The sequence below is a fragment of the Chiloscyllium punctatum genome, chromosome 24 (assembly GCF_047496795.1).
Source record: "Chiloscyllium punctatum isolate Juve2018m chromosome 24, sChiPun1.3, whole genome shotgun sequence".
Lineage (NCBI taxonomy): Eukaryota > Metazoa > Chordata > Chondrichthyes > Orectolobiformes > Hemiscylliidae > Chiloscyllium > Chiloscyllium punctatum.
Window position 1 is genome coordinate 64928809 of NC_092762.1, and position 24317 is coordinate 64953125.

The 24317-nt window shown below is 38.3% G+C and overlaps 1 protein-coding gene across 4 annotated transcripts in view; it reads left to right on the forward strand.

Annotated features, from left to right (window-relative positions):
- The window catches only part of nfic (nuclear factor I/C), a 792066-nt gene that overhangs the window by 436875 nt on the left and 330874 nt on the right, over positions 1-24317 (forward strand). The gene's annotated exons all lie outside the window — the stretch shown is intronic.

A 24317-nucleotide genomic window follows, 5' to 3' on the forward strand; every position in this document is an offset into this window, starting at 1 on the left:
TATTCACTATATTTGATCACAACATATCTTAGAATTAAACTTACATTCTTATGCAAGATGAATTGAGGTAAGAGGTAGTTTTCTGATTTGAATTACTAGTTCGAAAATTATTTGCTCTTTGCACCCAAATTTTCTACGTGTTACAAATGAATGAAATCCCAGCTGAGTATGCAATATCAGAAAATGACTCATTGTACATAGAACTACAGGAAAGCATATTCATGCTTTTGTTGAAACTGGGCAAAGTCAATTTTTGTCTTGAGTCATCATTTCTGTCTTTGTATTAGGTTAGCCCACAGCATCTTCTGTAATCTCTGCACAACAAGTCACTTAATGTACTGTGGGCACATCAAGCATACTTTTAAACTCTCAGGAATTCTTTGATCTATGTTGTTGATGGTCTGGTCCATCCAAATCATCAACTTATTTTTATAACTGGATCTACTCATACTTTGTGTGTCCCCACGTCACAATATGTTGGACAGTGTGAGACAGAGAGCTTCTTCATTTAATAGATTCAATTTTAAATCCTTCCTTGTTTGTAATAATGAAAATACATATGGACATTTAATAATTTTGCAATTAAGCCCATTTCTCTTGCATGAGACAATATAAATCAATATGGAGATACTGGGCTGAAAGGAATAAACTCACAATTTGTTGATGTTTCTTGTTCCTAAATCCATTAATTCAGAATTAATGCTGTTGACAAACAAAACCAAGATGGCACTGCATTCACCTACTTATGGTGCCACGTGTCAGCAGTGAGTGCCAACTTCTGGGTGGCTTCTCATATGATTTACACATCTTTTACTGCCTCAACCCGAATTGTGTAGTCAGCGACACTGAACTTGACTTCTAAGCTTCTTGCATAGGAAGATATTCCTGATACAGTACATGGAAATTTTGGAAGACCTATGAATTTACAAAATTTTCCAAAATGAAAGCCAAAGATTACTATTCAAAGTATGTTTGAAGCCAAAAAGGGATGGTTGAAATATCAATAAACATTCCATAGTGATTTACAAGTAGAGCACCTGCTACATGCATAAGCTAACTGCCCTAAAATATAGGTTGGTTTTTCTTTTGCTGGTGTACCTCATATGTGTATGATTCACCAGGCTAAATAACTTCCCTGTAATTCTGACCTTTAAATCATAATTTTCCTTTGCTCTTTGGGTTATCACCCTTGAAAGCATTGTGGAAACAATGGAAATGTTTGACTGTTTCCAGCAGCCTATCATTTACATAGAAGATCCTATTTCTAGCAGGAGATTGAGGGGATCAGTAATCACAGGATGCAGACTTAAGATAATTGGTAGCTAAGAACTTGAGGGGAGATAAGGAGAATGAAAATTACAGTGAGTTGCGATCTGGAATATGTTGCCTGAAAGGGTGGTGGAAGTAGATTTGATAATAACATCTAAATGGGAAGTGACAGAAAAATATTGCAAAGCTCTGAGAAAAGAGCAGAGAATTGGGATTAATTGGACAGGTCTTTCAAAGAACCGGTACAAACTTAATGGGCCAAATGGCCCCTTTCTGTACTGTGTGATTATATGAACCTAGGGATCCACCAGAAAACTGAACATTTTTGTAACTTGTCTGCTTTATATTTCATTAGGTAGGCAATTTTGATTTTAAAAACCTGCTATATCGATCAAACAATTGAAATTATGCAATATTCAGAGGCTTTCTTTCAGGTGAAATATTTTATTACTATATGGATCACAACAATGACGCAGTCGACAAAGATACACCAAAAAAACTTCAAGTCAGGGAGTCTGACATACGTACTCAAAAAAGTTATAAATCATATGAGGAAAAACAGCTTTTAAATGCATCTGGATATTCAGCTGAGTACCATAAGCAAGTCATCGAATGAGTTAAAAACATTCAGGCAGACAGCCATTTTTGTTATTGTTAAAAGCTTCAAAGAACAAACCAATTAATGTGAGATAGGAAACTCCTCTCCTCTTTTCCTCAACACTGGGCTGTAGGTAAGGCCCAAAAGATCTCCTGTACACATTTAGTGTCTTGGCTTAGTACTGCATAATTGAACTTGGACAACAGGCAAACAGATCGCGTCTGGTTTTTGTGCCAGCATAGACAGCTGGTGACTGTTGCAATTAGAAGATGGTACTCAAGGGAAAGAATGCCTGGCCAGATACCAGCCAGAAAATATTTCTTGTGGTGCTTCCAGCCGCAGCGTTCAAATATATTAAAAGCAACTCCGTCAACTGCCGTGGCTGAACAATGTAACTGCTTCCGTAGCCGCTGAAAGAACAGCTAATACTGTAAAATATTTTAGTTAGGAGAAAATATGCATAGTTGTGGTCACCTCACAGGTGAAATTATAGAAGCACACATCCATGCTGTTAATACTATTTTTCTAATGCCGAACTTAAGTCACAACACTGAAGTGGTATTACAGGTGACTCTTTAAGGTAAACTTAAAAAAAAATTTAAAAGTTACAACAAAATATTATTGAATGTGGCATTAGGGCTCTGGTACAGGTCTGAACATTGGCAGTAAAATAATTTTATTTGCAGTTGCACAGGATGTAACCATTTCCTTCAGTTCTTCTGACAGGAGGCTACAGTTATACTCGTCATCTGCATGGTGTCACACATTAATAAGAATTTCACCTCTTCACTGCAGCTGAAAGTGATATTCAAGATGTCACACATCGTTTTCTTATTTCCTTTTACTTTAGCATTTTGGACAAGTGCAAACTACAACAGGATTGGAAATGGTTCAGCCATTCTGACGATCAGATTCTGAGAGCTTGTACAAGTTTATGGAAAGGTTAAATTGTTCTGAAAAGTGCTATGCCTACCATCTTATCAATCTAAGTTTACTCTAAAGTAACTAGTAGTTATAACTTTCCTCCAGTGGTCAATGAATGTCAGAAAGCATAATAACTACTGTTAGTTTGTTTAGGATAGAATGGCCATACTCCAGTTTACAATGAGGTGTGGCTGCACGTAGTAGACAAGAATTTGGATTCATTAATACCAGATTTAGGAGTGCCCATAGAACTCGAAACTAATCCCTGTGGCACATGTGTGCACACTTGTGGGGTGAATCGCACCAGATGCATATTGGTGTAAGCATTAGTGCACACGTGTGTGGTGGACATCTGCCAGAGCTATGAACCAATAAGCATACCATGCTATTTTGGAACTTAACAGCAACCAATGCCCTTTCTGAACCTTGCACAACTGAACAGGTGTTGAGCAGCAGGAAGGATCTTGCGCCAGTACTACTAAAAGGCATCCTTAACTACAGGTTAAGCGCTGGTTGTTTTCTTGTTGCTGTGTTTTTCATCGTTGTTTCAAGATGCAAATGTTTAGAAGGATTGTATGCCAGGACTGATGAACTTATTGGTGACTTCAAGGTTTCTTCACAAACTACTTGTTTCAAGAGGTGACTATACTAATATGCATTCTCCTTGCAATTCAGCATGACTAGACAAATGTGCAGAAGTAACGCAGAGCAGGAAGTTGCTGGAAAAGGCAGATGGGGGAAGATGGTACTCAACAGGAGGCCATAATCTGTCCAGGGACTCAAGGCAATATTTCTCCTATGTAAACCTCAGTAAGCAGCAATGTCTATGCACCTGCACTTCAGTAAGGAAGTCTTCCCTGAAACCAGTCTCCTACTGCAGCTATGACTGCCACCACGGGGTAGGGCAAGGACCATATTGCCAGTGTGTGAATGAGTGAACTTTAATAGGCCTGGTGTGGAGCTGATGTTATTTGCTACATCATATGGTTTGCTATCCATGATTATGTGAGAGAGCTCCCAGAGAATCTCCATTCAAAGATAGCAGAATACAATTTCTCTTGACAGACAAGCAGAAGGAAGTGAGTGTCTGATTTCAAGCAGAGTGCAGGTTTCCCTTTCATACAGGGGTTCCACTAATGGCATGTTGCTCACTTTGTCGGTGGCCTATGTCATCACTGCATTGGAAAAGATTTTCCACACTCTCAGCTGATGTGTGGCTGTGGGTATCAGTTTATGCAGGTCAATATGTAGTTTCCTTGCAGGATCATGATGCTTTAATTTTGCAGCGGTAACCTAAGCCAGCTACATTGGAACCTTCATGGCAAAGCATAGGGAGGCTACTGGGCAACCAAGGCTATCTGATGGTATGACTATTGACTCTGGTGCAAAGTCCTTATATAAGTACATAACATGCATACAATAAAAGCAATGTCACCACGAGTTATAATACAGCACGCTATTAGTAACTTGAAATAATGCTTCAGTTCTGCATTGATGTGGAGGATGTGCAGAACTTGATAGTGCATGAATAATAATTTAAAGGAGTTAACTTGTTCCTGGTTTGTGTGGGAGCTTCCAGGATGTGGCTGCAGAGCTTGGACAGAATATTGGTTCATAAGTATTTAAATGGAGTTGAATACTGCTTGTAAGCTAGCAAAGATTATCCCCACCTTTATCGGGTTGGTGCTGAAATAAAGTGGGTAATACTGGAAATACTCAGCAGGCAAGACACCATCAGAGCAAAACAGAGTTAACATTTCAGGTCTGAGTCTTTTAATCAGTACAATCCTGTTCCATGCTCCTTTGTATTCAATATAGGCTTTCCAACAGGTTTCCCAATACACCAGCTAGTTCCCTGTCTGTATTTTTAAAATTTGTTTTATTCATTTGTGGAATGTGGGTGTTGTTGGCTTAGCCAGTATTTATTGCGTGTCTCTAGTTTTCTTTGAGAAGGCAATGATAAGCTGCCTTCTTTAACTGCTGCAGTCCACATGCTATGCATTAACCCACAATGCCATTATGGAGGGAATTCCAGGATTTTAACTCAGCGGCAGTGAAGGAACAGGGATATATTTCTACGTTAAAATGGTGAACAGCATGGAAGGGAACTTGCAGGTGAAAGTGTTCTCATGTATTTGCTTCCCTTTTCCTTCAAGATGGAAATGGTCATGGGTGTGGAAAGTACTATTTAAGGATCTTTGAAAATTTCTGCAGTGCATTTTGTAGATAGTACCCGCTGCTGCTACTGAGTATCAGTGGTGGACGGAGTGGAAGTTTGTGGATATGGTGCCAATAAAGCAGGCTGATTTGTCCTGGAAGGTGTCAAACTCCTTTGTTATCGGAGTTGCACTCATTCGGTAGAGTGGAGAATATTCCATCATACTCCTGAATTGTGACTTGTAGATGGTGAATAGGCTTTGAGAAGTCAGGAAGTGCATTACTTGCCACAGTATTCCTAGCCTCTGACCTGCTCTTGCAGCCACTGCATTTATATGGTAAGTCTGGTTGAGTTTCTGGTCAATAGTAACTCCCAGAATGTTGATAGTGTGAAATTCAGTGATGGTAGCACCATTGCATTTCAAAGGGCGGTGGTTAGATTGTCTCTCATTGAAGATGTTCATAGCCTGGCATTTGTGTGGCATGAATATTACTTGCCACTTGTCAGCCCAAACCAGGAGATTGTCTTGTTTCAGTATCCGAGGAGTTGCGAATGGTGCTGAACATTGTGCAATCATCAGCGAACATCCCCACTTCTGACCTTATTATGGAGGGAAGGTCATTGATGACGTAACTAAAGATGATTAGACCTAGGATACCACCCTGAGGAACTCTTACAGAGATGGCCTAGAGCTAGGATGACAGACTGCCACCAACTACAACCATCTTCCTTTATGCCAGGTATGACTCCAACCAGAGGAGAGTTTTCCCTTTGATTTTCATTGACTGCAGTTTTGCTAGGGCTCCTTGATGCCACACTCAGTCAAATGCTGCCTTGGTGAGCAGCCTTCCTGCTGTACAACTCTCACCTCATCTCTGGAATTCAGCTCTTTTGTCCATGTTTGTCCCAAGCCTGTAATGTGGTCAGGAGCTGTGTAGCCCTGGCAGAACCCAAACGGGGCGTCACTGAGTAGGTTATTGCTAAGCACGTGCTGCTCAATAGCACTGTTGATGACACCTTCCATCATTGTCAGCACACATCTTTTACATTTTTCTGTAGAACCTCTTTAAATCCAAGTCCTCTGGAGTCAAATCTATTTGATCTTACCCTCTGAGTAATTGGAACCTGTGCTGAACTTGTTCCCTGTTCTTTGCCTCACCGTGTACAGATTCCTCCCATATGATATCTTCTAAATCATGCTCAATGCCATTGCCTCATCTGGTTGCTGGAAATATGTAATCTGCTGCTGGTGCTCTGTCTTCATCCCCATTCTCTAATTATTCTTCCACTGACTTGTCAGGTTGGATTGCTCCAGGATCTGACAGGAGAAAGGCAGAAGGGTACGGTTGCGGTGCAGGGAAGTGATGGAAGCTAAAAGCTGCATGCTGACAGCATATGCAGCCTGTTACAAGAAGAGAGTGTGGGATGAGGGGAAACTGAGATGTGCAAAGGAGGATTAGATGTTAGGATACCATAATCTTTAGTACTTTTAGTCCTGCTGTTGGCCACAGTCTCTGTAATGGCATTCCAATAATGATCAACATTGTCTCCTCCACAGGGGCCAGGAATGCAGGCACAGTGTTCCACATCTGGTGTTTAGCTGTAGCTAAAATACATTTACAATTGTAGCTATTCCACAGATCATGATTAATTAAGAATATAGTTGAATAAAAACAGTATTAATACAGATCTGGACTCCATCTGGTCTCGAGTCTTTTTCAGAGATAATGCTTTAATTTTGTGGAAATTGTTTTTAAAATTCTGGATGAAAGTGAACCGAAAATATTATTAACTGCAGGTGTTCATGAAGTCTTCATATAACATTTTAGCTGTTATAATTCTATTTTGAAACTGTCCTTTTAGCTCCTAAGTGGTTACTGTTCTCTCTTCATTGGTGGACAGACAAGTTTGTAGGTTTAGGGTGAGAAGAAGGCTCTGAATATCTGCTTATTTAAATTTAACAGTGTACCTGTCACAGTAGTGTGTTCACAGTACCATGTATGATAGGGGTCGAGAGGGTGGTGCTGGAAAAGCACAGGCGGTCAGGCAGCATCCGAGGAGCAGGAGAATTGACGTTTCAGGCATAAGTCCTTTATCAGGAATGAGGCTGGTAGGTGGGGGGGCTGAGAGATAAATGCAAGGGGGTGGGGCTGGGGGGAAGGGAGCTGAGAATGTGATAGCTAGGTGAAGGTGGTGAGAAGGTAATAGATCGGAGAGGACGGTGGAGTGGATAGATTTTCACCAGTTTTCTCAATTCCCCTCCCCCCAACTTATCCTAGTCCCAAGCCTCAAACTCGGCACCACCCTCTTGTTCTTTCCTTTGTTTTCCCATCTATCCCCTACGACCACCCCCCCCCCTCCCCCCCCCCCCCGCCCCAGTCCCCGAAATGTCAACTCTCCTGCTCCTCAGATGCTGCCTGACCTACTGTGCTTTTGCAGCACCATACTCTCGACCCTGATCTCCAGCATCTGCAGTCCTAACTTTCTCCTTGTATGATAGGACATTGTAAATCCCTGTAAGACCACAAAGTTTAAATATTCTACTTGGAAATATGAAAAAGTGAGAGATATTTGCAAATTTCAGGAGTTTGGCAGCAGCAGTTCAGTATTAAATGAGGCCGAGTGAAATGATAATTGTGTCTTTCTTTGTCTTTTATAAAATACTTTCAACTCTTTAAAATGCAATGTGTAAAGCATGACATCTTTCATCGGAGGTGCACTTTGTCAACTTTTCCATAATAATTGGCAATACATTTATATTAGGAACTACAAATGTCATCTTGTCATGTTGCAGTTCCAAGGCAGGTGCTCACACATCCAATATTATCTATTTAAGTAGGTAGCTCCCTTATAAATGTGAAAGTAGGAATTTATAATAGAAGATAAAAATACAAACTCAAATTCTGGCTAAAATAGGGTCTGAATCACATAATCGTATTATAATACATTGCCCTCCATGCTCTAACTCCACCACTTGAAGACTTCACTTGTTATTGATTCTGTGTGCAGTGTCACAAGAGATCAAAAAATCTGTAATACAAATTCCCTTGATGTTGCCTGTGGTGAGTTCCCAATTCCTGCCTCATTTATGAATCTGCAAATCTGTTGCTTTTACCTTTAAAGAAGTAGGAGGAATTCAGGACTTCCCTGAGGTTATTAAGTGTAGAGCAATATTAGCAATGCATGATACATTACAGCAGGTATAATCTGATGCCGCAATGCAGATGCATCCATTCACATCAATGTATTGGTGTATGCAAGAACATGATCGAATGAACATTTTAAATGTAAGTAGATAAATATATATTTAAAAACATGTAAATTCAGTTGGGAGATGCCAGTTTAGTGATTACATCACAGGACTAGAAACAGACCCTTCGGTCTAATCTGTCCATGCCAACCAGATATCCCAACCCAATCTAGTCCCACCTGCCAGCACCCAGCCCATATCCCTCCAAACCCTTCCGATTCATATGCTCATCCAAATGCTTCTTGAAATGTTGCAATTGTACCAGCCTCCACCACTTCCTCTGGCAGCTCATTCCATACACGTACCACCCTCTGTGTGAAATTTCCATGCTGTATATCTCTGACTCTGACTGACTAATTAAACTTGAGGCCCAAGCTAATGTTGTGATGGACACTGGTTCATATCCCATCACAGCAGTTGATGGAATTGAAATTCAGTAAATTAAATTTGGCATTGAATGCTATGAAACCATCACTGATTTGTTGTAAATACTCACCTAGTTCACTCATATCCTTTAGGGAAGGAAATCTGACAAACTCACTTGGTGTGGCCGATATGTGACTCCAGGCCCACAAAATTGTGAGTGATGCCTACCTGCCCTCTGCAATCACTTTGCAAACCGCTCAGTTCAAATGCAATTTGAGATGGATAATAATGCTCATTCTGTGAACGAATAAAGAAAAAGAAATGCATCTTAGCACAAACCATTTTGAGTGTGACCTCTGCATGAACTGAAAAAGAGCAAAATAATATCTGCATAACTGGCAATGGCAGAAGAGATCAGGCATTTTGGAAAGGAGTGAGTATGAGTAAACAGCAAAGCGCAGAAAATGGCTGTCTGTATATTTTTGACTCGGTTTGACCAGGGGAGCACGGAATAGTAAATTCTGCAACACAGGAAGCTGTCATAGGTGGTAACAAACAGAATTAAGATCAAGACAGGGACACCAAGGACAAGTAAGGTAGCCTCACAGGAAATGGTGCAAAAATGACTGGCATACTTAATCGATAGTTTAGGGGCAATCTTCCCAGCCCCTGAATAATGTGGCCCATGACAGGTAAGTTGGAAAATCAGGTAAAATACCCAGCAGGGACTTCCTTGACATCAAGAGCAAAATGTCTAATTTCCAATCAAATTTTGAATGGTAAGATGAGGTTCCTGCCAATGACCAGTGAGGGGCCTGGTTGCATTTTCTGTCACTCATTGCAACTCTCATTAATGCTAATCTCACCTCATTGATATCTAGGTTCCCATTCTACCACACATCATATAGAAACAAATGCTGAGAATTTCTTATGAAAGCCAGAGTGGTTACCTGGTGACTCCAGTATACCGCTTATCCTCTCAAACCCTTTATTTTGGACACCTAGCACCAGGATTGCAGGGCACACTCTTTGTGGGAAGCAACCACATGTACCCTGTGTCTCCTCCCACCTTCAGAGCACAAGTCCATTCAATTACAATATGATTTCTCACTTCAGTGTTGCACTTTGGAATGCACGGGTACCTCCTGCTGCAAGGACACTGTGTGCATGGACAAGCACCTCTTACCACTCATTCAGGCAAATGGTGAGATTGAGTGAGTGAAAGTGGCTGGCACAGCTATTAGTTCTGATGCAGGTCGGGGAAAGGTAAAAGGTAGTGAGGTGCCCCAAATGAATGCAAAGGAGGCACAGAGGCATGCAGGTTAATTAGTCTTGGATCATTGAGTGGTTGAGTGCAAGTGAGGGAAGACGTTGCATACAACAGTGAGCATGATAGAGCCTGAATATTGATGGGAAATAGGTACAGTAGCAGAAGTTGTGTGAGCTATCAAAGAGAAGATAGCACTTACCCTGGTGGAGTGGAGAAGGTTCTTCTTCCTCCACTGCTAGATGGTTGACACTGCACTGACTTGGGTGGCGAATCTGGACAATGCTAGCATAGGCCTGTTTCCTAGGTCCTGGACCATCCCATCTACCAGAATGTCCATATGCCTGCCTGCAAAGCAGTGTGACAATTCCCCTTACCTGCCATGTTTGGGGCAACGGTCATGAACCATGTGAGGCAGTTGTGGACCGACAGTACTTGATCCAGTGCACAATGATTTTTTACATATGACACTGGCACAAGGGATCCCAGGATGAGCCAGCAGTGGCGAACAGGACAATTGTGCTAGTATTGAATGAGTCTGGAGCCATACAGTCAGGTAAGTAGTTAATGAGATGGATTTGGGAATATAGTTTGAGAAAACTCAGTAAGCATTGCAAGGAGAAATGCATTATAAGATACAACTGGAAATGTCACAGCTGATTTCTGGTTTGATTAAGCCTTTTGTTTCTTTTTCTCTGAAAAGGCAACAAAAATGGAAGTTTTCAAAAGACATGTTACAATATCTAAGCTAGAAAGTAAAGAAATGTAAAACAAACTTGCTGAACTTAAAGAAGATACAAGATCAAGATGAATCGTATGGATGAATAACCAAAAAAACTAGGATGCAGTAGAGATATCAGTACAGTGCTTGCCAATAGAAATTCCTGACTAACCACAGATGTCGCTACAATGAGACTGTGTTAGCCACATGCAAAAATGCCTTCTACACACCCACAAAATATAAATAAACATACCTTACCTGTGTACATCCATTCAATCAACATCTACCACTTCTCAATAATCAAGCATCACGTATACACAGCAGTCAAAAAAACATTACTTTTCACCGTACTATTTCACCAACAAACATTGAAACTGATTAAAGTGCATATGAATAAATCCTGTAAATCAGATCATTGATCAGATATTCAATAGTGATAACTATTCCATTTGTACTTATCAAAAATTCAATTAGCTACTTGGATTTATAATTAGTCACACGTAACTAGTGATTAATGAGAATGACAACATTGATTTAATATTCATATTTTAAAAATCAGTACAGAAAGGACTAGTATTGTTCTGGCAAGCAAAATCCCCAACTTCTAAAGGGAAATAAGACTGAGTATTAAACTGGGAACAGTGGACATTGGGGACCAAGCTGTCTGCTGGTTGGACTTCTACTGAGCGTAAAGAAAGACGTGGTTGCTAGTGGTCACAACATTCCCGATGAAGGGCTTATGCCCGAAACATCGATTTTCCTGTTCCTCAGCTGCTGCCTGACCTGCTGTGCTTTTCGAATACCCCACTCTCGACTCTGATCTCCAGCATCTGCAGTCCTCACTTACTCCTAGTAACACATGACTTCCATACAAAGGTTTTGGCTACAAGGGCCAGGAAATTGAGGGTCAATAAGTGTTACGCCAATTATAGAAAAGATGTTAAAATGTGCCAAAAGATCAGATTAAAATATTTAGAATTGAAGACAATAGATCAGAGTAATAATTGAATTCTATAAGAATTATCAATTTGAAGGAACCTCACTGAATTGTTTGAAGAAATATCAAACATTATGCAAGAACAAGGCAGTGAATATAATGTACATGGATTTTTGGTGACCTTCAATAAGATGGCACTTTTTTTCTTTATTCATTCACGGGATAAAGGCATCACTGCCAAGGCAGCATTTGTTGCCCATCCCTAATTGCCCAGAGGGCAGTTAAGAGTTAACCATATTTCTGTTCATCTGAAGTCACATGTAGGCCAGACTAGTATGAGTGGCAGCTTCCTTCCCTAAAGTGCATTAGTGAACCAGATGGGTTTTACCAAAAATAAACAATGGATTCACAATCATCATTAAACTCTTAATTCCAGATGTTTTTTAATTGAATTCACATTCCTCCATCTGTTGTGGTGGGATTTAAACCCAGTTCCCCAGAACATTACCTAGGTCTCTGGATTAATAGTCTAGCAATAATATCACTAAGCCATCACCTCCCTCAGGATCAGGCTGTGTAAATTCAGAACCAGAAAACAACATGATTTTGAGGGTGGCTGCAGACAGAAAATGTGACAGGAGTCAAATGAGCTTCTCAAACTGACAAAGTGGGAAATCATGACCCAGAGGAACCACTGCAAATTGCCATATGCAAAAATTAAGTAGAAGTTGGAATTATGGTGCCAAAAGTGGCAGGTGTTAACTGAATTTGAAGTATATCTAATAACGTGGAATGCATAAACAAACTTGTAGCAAAAATAATGCCAAATAAAATTGAATGTAGCCAAATATGAGTAATTCATTTTTGGAAAAAGGGCAAGAGGTAAATGGATAAAGAAGAAAAGGGATTTTGGAGTACTGGTATGTATAGCATTAAAAGTAGCGTGTTGATATGGACTGAAGACACTGAAGTTGATTTTGAAAGGAATAAACAAAAGTAGGGAGGTACTTTTAAATTTATATTGTGGTCAGAAAGCAAGAGAGATCTGGTCTTCATAAGTAAGACATCGAAGCACTGGAGAAAATGTAAGAAAAAAATTACAAGAATGTTCCCAAAATCTAAAGACTGCAGTTATCAGGAAAGAATGAGCTTGCATTTGACTGTGTGTGACAAGGTGCAGCCCTAGTAAAAGTGGGGTCAGTGGACATTGGGGACTAAGGACTGCTGGTTGGAGTTCTATCATGCATACAAAAAGATGGGGTTGCTGGAGGTCAAACATGTCAACCATATAAAGGTTTTGGCTACAAAGGAAGTCAGAGGCTGGCAACTCTGTTGTGAGTAACTCACCTTCTGAATCCTGAAAGCTTGTCCACTGTCTATAAAGCGCAAGTTAGGATTGTGATGGAATACTCTGCACTTGGAAGCCTGGATGAGTGCAGATCCAACAACACTGATGAAGCTTGGCACTATCCAGGAGAAACAGCCCACCTTTTTGGCACTTCACCTAACACCTTCAATGTTCACTATCTCCAGCATCTACCTTTTGTAAAATACACTGCAACAACTCACCGTGCTCCTTAGACAGCGTCTTCCAAATAATAACCATGACTATCAAGAAGAACAAGAACAGCAGGCACACAGAAACACACAACCTGCAAGTTCCCCTCCAAACAATGCACTATCTTAAATTGGGACTATACCGCCATTCCCTCATTGTCACTGGGTCAAAGTCCTGGAACTGCTGAACAGCATTGTTGGTGTACCCACACTGCATGGACTGCATCAGCTCAAGAAGGCAGTTCAGCACCATCTTCCCATAAAGACAGACGTTCTGGAGAAACTCAACAGGTCTGGCAGCATCTGTAGAGAGAAAAATAGAGTTAATGTGTTGTGTCTAGAGAGACTTTGTCAGAATGTTCCAATGAAGAGACACTGGATTTGAAACGTTAGTCATTTTTCTCTCCACAGATACTGCTGGACCTGCTGAGCGTCTCAGCACTTTGTCTTTGCATCATCAAACCATTGGTGAACACACTTGTGTGGAATTATTTCTCTAACGGCTGTCTACCAAGCAAATAACATTGTAAAAATAATTGAGTTAAGGTCTGTTAAAATGGTGGAGAGAATATTTTATATGAATTCACTATGTATTAAGAAGCTAACATTGCATGCAATTTTGTTTTAAACCAAGCATTAGGTTTTCGTGGTGCACAGTGAATGGTTCGAAAGCACAGTGCTGTACTGCAGCATGAATTATGCTAAATTGATACTGGAGAATGAAGGACTTCACTAGCTCATCATTCATTAAATGGGAAAGTGATTTAATGAAGGAATTTTATGAGAATAAAGCAATAAAATAAATCTGAATTTTCTTGGATCCTTACATGGTATATTGTGAAGCACTGGACAAGAGTAAAATGCAATATTTTATTAAGTGGTAATTCATTCATAACTTAGAACATTTAGCTACATTCAATTCGTTGTCAGAGGAACTTGAATTTTGTCAATGTAATATTCACTCAGAACAGAAAGAAACTGTGCATGATGTCCTTTAACCATTTACTTTGCAAATTCAGTGCGACTATTTTATAGATTTTCTGTTATTATCTCTGCATGATACACCCCAGTTGAGGCCTCCTATTTCTGGGTTTTTACCAATAGTATTCTGTAATTAACAACCATGGGATGAACATGAGGAATTGCTTCTCTCATACTCCTTATCCATTCAAGGAGAAAAGTACACAGTTTCTGCTCTGTTACTCCCCCTGGTGGTATGAGTTGTTTCTCCAGCTTGCAAATTGGCAAATTGAGTGTGTTCTGCATCTGCTGAACCACTTACTTCTATTTGCAGAGACGTTATAACAGGGTACTATGCATATTTTTAACAGTAAATTGTATCATCTGAACAATATTTTAGAAAGTGTCTTGATGCAGCGAGATATTGACTTAATTTTATTTTTTTACAAGCAGTCTGTTAACATGTTCTTGTTTCTTTTAATTTCTGCTTGAGCGATTAGTGGATGATTAATAAGCTAGACCACATGACAAGAGCTAGGGTCAACTACCTTGAACACACTGGAGCTGGAGGGAATGAAGATATAGGTTTAGCTAAAGTGATTGGTTTACTAGGAATTTAATGGTTTAGAAACAAGTGTTGAAAACATTCCACAAGCAAGAAAGTGTAACAAGAGGTGCTAATCCAACCCCACAGGGTGCCTGACATGGGCACTTGTGCATTACATGTGCAAATACTTGAAAGAAATTAGAACTGAGATCCATTACAGAACCACTGTATAAGAACATTGTGAATATGATTGTGTCATAGTAATCTTGAGATATATGTTCAGTTTAGAATCCTGAGTTTATTTCCATACTCCATCTCAGTATTAACAGGGCTTTAGTATGCATACCATTATCAGGGCTCATCCTGGTTTCCCACCTTACACTTCACATTGAATTATGAGATATAATGAAATCTCAAGATAATATGAACACTTGCCTTCCGCTGTCCCTGAGTCTCAGTGGGAGTAAAATTCCACTCCATATCAAGCAGTTAAGGTGTGATAGATTATTGGAGAAAATTCAATGAATGTGTGTAAAATCTAGTTTCTGCTTATTTGTTTCTGTTAGATGGACCAATGAGTAGTAACTTAAACTCTGATGAAACTACCCTCTGATATTATTTTTCATTAAGTAAGCCTACATTAGTCCTTTTGGCTCATGTGTTGAAAGATGTCAACTACTGGTTACGTAGTCTGATCAAAGGCTGCAAGGAAACAAGTAAGACTCAGTCTACAGATGGATCGCAAAAAATGACAAGAATGTGAGAGATTTTACAGATTGTCATACCTCTGTAGTTCACACTATGCTATCTAATTTGGCTGAACATTATGGTTTAAAGATTAACACTTGTTGAAAGTATATATACAATAAATTTGCTTTGTTTTGGTGTAGATTTTCTTTTCCATTTCAGTTAAATGTTTGAGCATTTGTTTCCATTATTTGGGTTAAATTTGTTCTGTTCTTAAAATTACTTAACTTTTTTTTCTGTTATATTGTTTCTCATTTTTCTTGTTCCTTTTTAGCTATTTCCTTTTTTTCCATTTTTTTGCTCTTTGTATTTTCCCTACCTTCTTTACTTTATTCTCTGCTATTCTCCCTCTTCATAAATGGAAGCACCAGTAAATAGACGTCACTTAAGAAGCATTGATGAGACAAGGAGTGAGATAATGGAGAACAATGTCGAAGTAGTTGTTTGCAAATGAACAAACACTTTAGCAATGTTGTACCAATGAAAACATGATTTGCTTATATGTAACAGCAAAGAAATCGCAAGGCATTTCAGACATGTAGGAGGTGCAGTTCAAATTAGGAGAAAAACAAAGATTCTAATACTGCTGTAGGATTGAGGTAGGAAATAACAATGAGTGACAAAAGATAGCAAGAAAAGTGCAGTCACATATCAGATCAAAACTCAGGCAGATGTCAATCCCAATAGCTCGATATTACTGGAGATATTTTCTTTCTACCAGCCAAAGTGTAGGTATTATCTGATCAAGAGATAGTTGAGGGCAAACCTGAAACACTGATTAAATCTGTTTTGCTGTTACTTTTTCCCCACTGAAGTTGCATAAAATAGCTGCTTGTCACTGAGGCATATTTGACAACATCTCATTTTTGATCAGTATTAATTCCTATGGTTTAGAGCAGCTGGAAAGTATTTTCTTCTGGAGTTCACTTTATATTGTGTGCATATTTTAAATCAGCTAACATCAGAAGGAAGGGGAAATCATACAGAGTATTTTGGTTGCATGCACATTTCCCTCTCAAAGGCTTCCTTGCTCTAGTTTTCAGTTTGTATTGAGGAGAAGTGCTCTTGAAAGCATCATATTGTCAGAGACAGAGTACCATCTGCATATGGCTGATAATTTTAAAAACAGAACACCATAAGACACATTTGTATTTTCAGCAAAATCACATGGTGAATAACCTAGAGTTTCACATTAAGAAATAACCTTGGTGTTGTGCTCTGGGAGTCATATGATTGTATGTTTGCTCAGGTAACAGGACTTGGGTTTTGTTCTCACTGACGTTACAAAACAAATCGGACTTCAGTCACTGAGTTTCCACCTCAAGAGAGCACCAGTTAAGGCACATCATGCAGTTAGCAATTAAATATTTCTATCCCAACATTAAATACTGTATGTATTGGAAAGCAGTGTCCAGAAATGGAGTAGATAACCTTGGGTCAAATAGCATTTTTTAAACTGCCAAGGTTCACTGTCTTGGTCTATGATTCCCATACTACTTCCAAATCGTGTACTGGGTATTTATGCACATGATAAGAAGAGGTTTCAAATCTCTCTAGTCTTAATTAACTCTCCTATATTCTCCTTCATAAAAAACTATATATCATGAAAAATCCTGTATATTAAATGATTCAATGGAAACTACATATGCTGTCATTAGTAACGGAAAACACTAGCTAAACATGGTGGCAATTATAATGGAAAGAATGTATGTAAACATATTGCTGTCACAGCTTGTTAATAAACCTGTTGAACCATGCAAAATGCATTTTGGAAAAGTCACGTGCTTCATTTTGTTTCTTCAGTAATTGAAATTTTTACTCTGTAAATTTAGGTTTTAACCTTTTTTTAAAAAAGATCAAACAGTTTTGCATTTACAATACATTCATTCAGTACTCTGTTTCCTTTGATAATGTTGTCATTGAAAGACTTCTTCCTCTCCTAGAAGTCTGGCTTATGTTTAATTTGTTTGCCTAACGTCATTACTCTTGAAAGTTGAAGGCAAATTGCACATTTTGCCTTGGCACCTGGTTAGCCAAATGATCACCCAGTCTTCAAGAAAATATATTAGATTGTTATTCAGGATTATTTGAATAAAGCTGTGGGGTGAATTTCAGAAGCCATGACATGTTTTTAAGGACACACTCTGTATGTTTATTATATTTAGGAAATATGACAGAAATAATGTAATGATTGCACGCTACTTGGATTCTTACTTTTTTATAAATTCTAAAGTAATGAACACAGAACAAGAGAGAAGAGTAAAATATGTCCTCACCACAAGTGTGTTTTAAAAAAAAAGTTGAGTTTTGAGAGCAAGCAAACTGACGATTACCCTATTTTGTTGAATCTAGTTACTAATACCTTTGAAATACAGAAACTCTGTCTTTCCTCTTTCTTTTTTGAGCTCTTTTCTAAAAAAAACTGATAAAGTTAAATTTCAAAGGCAAATTGTTAGCTCTGTTTCTCTCTCCACAGATGTTGCCAGACCTGCTGAGTTTCCCCAGCACCTTTTTGTTTTTATTATAGATCGGCCTTGCACTCTGAAAATCTGGATTCATATTTAACTGATACAGATGGGTAATGGGTCGAATTTCTCTCTATAAACTCTGCCTGAAATTTGTGCTGTCCGTAATCCCACTCAGGTCACAAGGATGTCAGATGTGACAAATGGGGAAAAAAAAATCATTTTGATGTTGTAGGATGTAAAGGCTGAGACTTGCAATCCTCAGTCCAAGGAAGAAGTCAGAAATGGTGATGCTACTCTAAATTAACTAACCACTCCCATAACAAAATATTTTTGAATTGTAAAGAAGGAAAAATGAACAAAATGTTGGTCTTTTTTAGAACTCCATAAACACTGGAGAAGTTTGAATGATTCTCCAAATATCTCAAAACTAGAAAGGAGATTTGTTCAATTTTTGGATTTTGGAATGGAGGTATGTATCTAGTATTGTGTATTCCAACCCTGCTGTTCTTTGCAATGGCTCAGAAAATTCCTGTTTCAGTTCTTACTTCAATTTTATGCATTCGATAAAATCATAAGATAGATATGGATGAGACGAGACCTGTGTCGTCCATGCATATAAAAGGTATCTACAGCCCTTACATTTGAGGTAGGGAAATGCCTCGGAACTGGCCCCATACCGCCTCTATTACTTAGCTAAAACTGTGGCAGATATCCTGTTTATTCAGATAAATAGAGCTTTTGCCTCAGTGCTAACCAAATAAAAGCAGTAGCTTATGTGAGGAATTTCCCTGCTCTAGGTTTTTTTTTGTTTTGATCAACTGTTTGGCGAACTCTCAAACCCACCACCATAATTTAGCATCTCCAAACCAAGCTACTGAGGTTGTAACATTTCTGTTTGCCCAGTACAAAACACCATGCTTACTCAAGTTGAAGGACTTAGGTTGCAATTTGGCAGAGCCAATATATAGGAACCTCCAACTTTGTGCAGAGAGACTGGTGTTTGACCGCTGAAGTATGTAGCTCACCAGAATAGAAAACAGGCAAGTTTCATATACTTATCCACTTAGGAACACTTTACCCCTTAAAAAATTAGTTTCTGCAGTATATTTAGAGTTAAATCAGAAGAATCACAGCTCCTCCTAGTTGTTTATCCTTTCAAGATCCATTAATAAGCTAGCTTCATTAATCAGGTTACTCTGAGCATACCTGTTTCTTGAGTCAGATTAGTGTGTCTACTGTCTGCATATGTTTGTCAAAAAAGAGAGTACGATACTTTCAGCAATATTTATTTTTGCAAAGGAGGCTATAAACAAATTTAGATAAGTACAGTATAGAAGAGTTCGTGAATCATGTGCTATATAGAAATCGGAATGATTAAAATTCCACAGAGGTTTTAGGCCAAGTGGAATTTTTCAAGGGATCATAGCAAAATGTTTGTAATATTTTTGTTTGTTCCTATGAACTATAAATACTGGGAAGTGTGTGAGAATTCAATGTAAAGAAATGTAATCTCAACTTCCGATCACTTCGAAAACCATAACAAGAAAAATGGTTAGCCAGATAACCAGTTCAGTTACATTAAGGATCAATGAATGTCAATGATATTCACCATCATGATTCTGTATAACAGACAGCAATATCCATTTCAACATCCAGGAGTTAAATGTGAAAAACCAGAAGCTTTTGTCGGTAATTGCCCACTTCTCGACTTGCTCTCACAAATGGAAATCAATTCAAAATTGCCGAATTGATGTGACACTGGCATAGATACTAGTTTATGTATAATATGCATATGTACTATCCATGTTAATACAGGAAACTCACCAGAAAAAGCTCTGAAGAAAATGATGCCCTTTTGAGCAAGTTATAATTGAGATTTTAATGGGGTACTAAGTCCGAATTATTACTGAACAACCTCTTTGGCTCTAATCCTTTTTATGTTTGTAGGATGCCAAATTTCTGTATTCTATGTTAACAAATTCCATGGATCATCAAATTTTCTGATTTTGAGCTTTTACCTTCGTCCCTTGTCTATTCTCCAATCTTTGTTTGCCTTCTCTAAAGTTATAAAAAAAAATTAATGATAAAACTTATGATAAGTTGGAGTGGGGGAGGCAGTGGCTTTGTGGTAATGCCACTTGACTAACAATCAAGGATATCAGGCTAACGTGCTGGGGCCTGTGTTCAAATCCCCCATGGAAAATGGTAAATTTGATTTCAATTAAAAATTGGAATTTAAACAAAGCTGTTAGCCTAATAGCAAGCATGAAAGTCCCATTGTCAACTGATGTGAAAGTCCCATCTAGTATCCTTTAGGAAAGGAAATCTATCATTCCTACTTGGTCTGGCCTAAATGTGACTCTTGATCAGCAACGTGGTTGACTTGTAATTGTCTTCTGGGCAATTAGGGATGGCCAATAAATATTAGTTGAGCCAATGGCACCCACTCTCCATGAATGAGTGAAAAAATTTCTGCTTTCTATCTGTGTAAGTTCTCCAATTCCTGGCTATTCCGTTTTCTTGTTGGCATCTGTCCTTGAATGCTTGAGATTCTTATGATCGTATTGAATGGTAGAGCAGGTTCAAAGGGTTGAATGATGTACTCTTGCAAAATTTGTTTCTAACAACGATCAGAATGAAATTAAATAAAGGAAATGTGAAATCATGACAAAAGAACTTGCCAAATCTTCATGGATGGCCTTATTTGAGTCAACAGCAAGTTCTTTCCAAATGACTGCAAAATCCAAGCCATTAGTTTGTGCTTCCCAAACCCACTATGGAGAGGTAGTATCAGTATTGTTCAGGATTTTGCACATGTCATAATCAAAACTTAATACCTCAGCTCACTTTCAGAATTATTTGTAACTCCATAATAGTTCCAAAATGAGTGCAACGGACTTGAAACATTTGCTGTTTGTTTCTCTCCATTGAAGCTTTTAGACCTACGTTCCTCCAGCAGTTTCTGTTTATTTACCGTAAAATAATATTTGTAGCTGGTTTAATAACTAATTAAAGAAAAAGAAATATTAGTGAGAGAAAAAAGTTCATGCAATGGAAAAACATTTCTTTGTGCAATTTTGCTCTTTTTTTTATCATATTAGAATTTTAATGTATATTAGTAAGAAAAGCAATGATTGTTTTTAAGGAATGTTAAATATGTCATTTAATAGATTATGAAAAAATGGCCTCATAAAATACAAGCAGTTCTTGGATATTGTGCAAAATAAAGGTAAAATGTGTCTTGGTTAAGGATTGACTTACATTAGAGAAGCAGGATTCCGGACACGCAACTGTCAAATACTTTTCTAGCATTAAGTGTTAAGCTTTTGGTAAATTGGTGGCAAACACTGCAAAGTCTGGTAATATATTGTCCACAAAACAAGCTGGTGCCCAATGCTTCTTTCAGGATGACCTACACTTTCATAACCTCTTCTGCATGGCACAATTGTCCAGTACTGTTGCACTTTCCCAAATGTGGGAAATTCCTGGTGACTGGTGTATATTGTAGCCAATCCTGGTTATTATTAAGTGATTCAGTTTGTATCACAGTGGTTTAATATGTGAAACTGAAGTGTTAATAGGACAAGCTTCTGTTGTAACTATCAGCTTCAGTTTGTAGCTTGCTGTTATATAATCATGCTTAAGATGTAAATGCTGTAAAATTGTACGAGAGCTTTAAACAGACAAGTGCTACATATGGGGCAAGTTGGAAACATTTGTGGTTTTCATTCATGCCATCAACCAGGTACATGAACTGTTAGGTTGTCTTACCTTTCTACAGGTGCAGTTTTCATACTGTTTGTTAGAGTTGCCTTGGAGTGCATTTCTTTCATGGCTCAGACAGAACCACATTTTTAGTGCCATTGCCTGTAGTGTTCTTACAAAGTGCACAGATGGCATAAAAAGCTGTTGGGTCAGATGATAAACTGAGAGAAGATTGTTTATCTTCAGAGAGACTTGGACCATTGTATCATAGAGTCACAGAGTCGTACAGCACGGAAACAGACCCTTCGATCCAACTCATCCATGCCCACCAGATATTCTACATAAATCTAGTCCCATATGTCAGCATTTAGCCCATATCCCTCTAAACCCTTCCTAATCATATACCCATCCAGATGCCTTTCAAAAGTTGTAATTGTAGCAGCCATCAATTGTGGATAACATATGATGTGAAAGGTGGATTTAATGTCAATGGATGTCGTGACTTTTATTATTCTTCATAGAATGAGAATGATGCTGAAAAGGATGGTTTTTAATTGCTGATTTCTAGTTGCCTTGCTCTTTGACCAGAAGCCTTGCTGGCACAGTACTTCCAAAGAGGTTTTAAAGAGGAAGCTTCAGGATACTGATTTAATGGCAGTAAATGAATAAAACATACATAGTGGATGTCTCGAGGCCAAGTTAAACTGATGCTATACAGTTCAGTTGTGTGACCAATTCTGTGTTATGTTATGCATGTTTAGCACTACATTTCACATGATTGCTTTAGAAAGGAGTTGGGCAAAAATTACTGAGATTATTTTGAGCCCTATCACACAAGTGATAAACATTCAAGCATGAGTGAGAATCACTTTTATTGGAGAAATGACTGAGGGGAGACATGACCCAGGTTCTCAAAATACCTATAGCTAGAAATGAGATTGCATTAAATAAGCTATTTACCTGAAACAATGAGTCAAGGACGAGGAGACAAAAGTACAAATTTCACAAGCATTGTTTAAAGTTACTGATTAAGAATAATGCTTCTGTGCTCTTCATTCCAGCTACATGCATGGGACGGTGAATGTATGTAACCCCTCCCCCGCCCGGCTGGAAGGCATTTGGTTTCAGTCCAAAAGCCACTATTAAATTGGAACAGTAAAATATCTTTTGGAAATGTATTTGAGGATTTCATAAACAGGAACACTACAACTTTATTTTCAGTGCAGTTATGGAAAGGGCTACAGAAAGTGTTACAGCAAGAAATAATGGGCCAATTTTATTTTACTTTGGATATTTTATGGATGCTCACGTTTTTTAAAATGGTACCTATTCCAATATTGTTATTCAGTTTTAGAATGCCATGACTTGACGGTGGAAAAATATGTTCCTGCAATACTTTATATGTAAAAAAATTAAAAATGGAAGTGTGACCTCTTTAATATGTTGTAGCATTTACCAAAAAAATATGAAAACATCAAAACGTTTCAGCTTTTGCTATCATAAAGGTAGAATTTGCCCCAAATTGTTTTCTTGATTAGGGGCATTGTTTGGTGATGCTAAGTCTACATCACATGCCTATGCTTAAGGTAGTTTACAAATAACAAAATATTACGATTTATTGTTTTAATCATTCATTTAACATTCTTAGGATTTTAAGGTAGACTGCTGCATCATGTCAGTCTTATTATTCATTAGTGTATTGTTTTGGGGAGTTGCCCACAGCCCTTCAAAATGTCGTCTGTATCCCTTTCTCAGATTCCTATTTTTCATCATGAATGAGTGTCAATTGAATTGCTTTGCAACAATCTCAGTAAGTCCTAGGTAGAATGGAAAGTATAAAAAACGCTGGTGAAAAAAAATTATAGGTTTGGCACAGTCAAAAAATGTGCAGGTTAGGTGAATTAGATATGTTAAATTGCCCAGTGTTCAGGGATGTGTAGGTTAGGTGCATTAGTTGGGGGTAAATATAAGGTAGAGGGAATGGGTCTGGGTGGGTTGCTCTTCAGAGAATCAGTGTGGACTTGTTGGGCCAAAGAGCCTGTTTCTACACTGTATGCATCCTATGATTTAATATCCTATATTGTCTCATACCCCATTAAATTTCATTGCATCTATGGAATCTGTCTTCTTACAGTAGGATAATTCTGGAAATACCACTCAGATGTAACATAAACTTTTGAAATCAGGCAGCCTAGTGGATGAAGAAGTGCTGATTGTAAGTCAACAAATCTCAAAGTCATTAATCAAAATAGTTTCTGGCTTCTTTCACACTTAAACAACAGACTTAAACCATGTTCATTTGCAAATTTTCATAACAGCAACAGACTTTTAAAGCATTGAGATCAAATTTCCTTGTTTTCCTGAATGAACATACAAATCTGGCCTCTGGTATCTGTAGGTAAGCAATCTTGTCAATCCTGGTTGTGGTCTCCTTTCACCTTGTCCACAAACTCTTTAAATGATTTTCATCCTGTTTTAATGAGCACCTGATAGTTTGACTGGACTGTGTAACATAATTGGTTCAATGTAACAGAGCCCCGTTCTCCTTTACTGTTGAATGACACATGTCATGAATCACATGCCGGTTTCACTTCTAACCTTCATTTGGTACATATTTAGCATTGAAATCAGTGAAATCTATAAGTGACATTTGTACTCAACTAAACACATTGCTCCATTGTGGAATCATAATGCTCCATGCCAGCCTAACAATGGGCATTTTTCCAAACCTTGCTTTGTAATGAAGGTTATTAGAGATTTAGTGGAATGTAAATTGTGACAAATAAATGCAAAAATGCAAAGTAATTATCATTTATTATTTCATATAAAAGAATAGTACATTG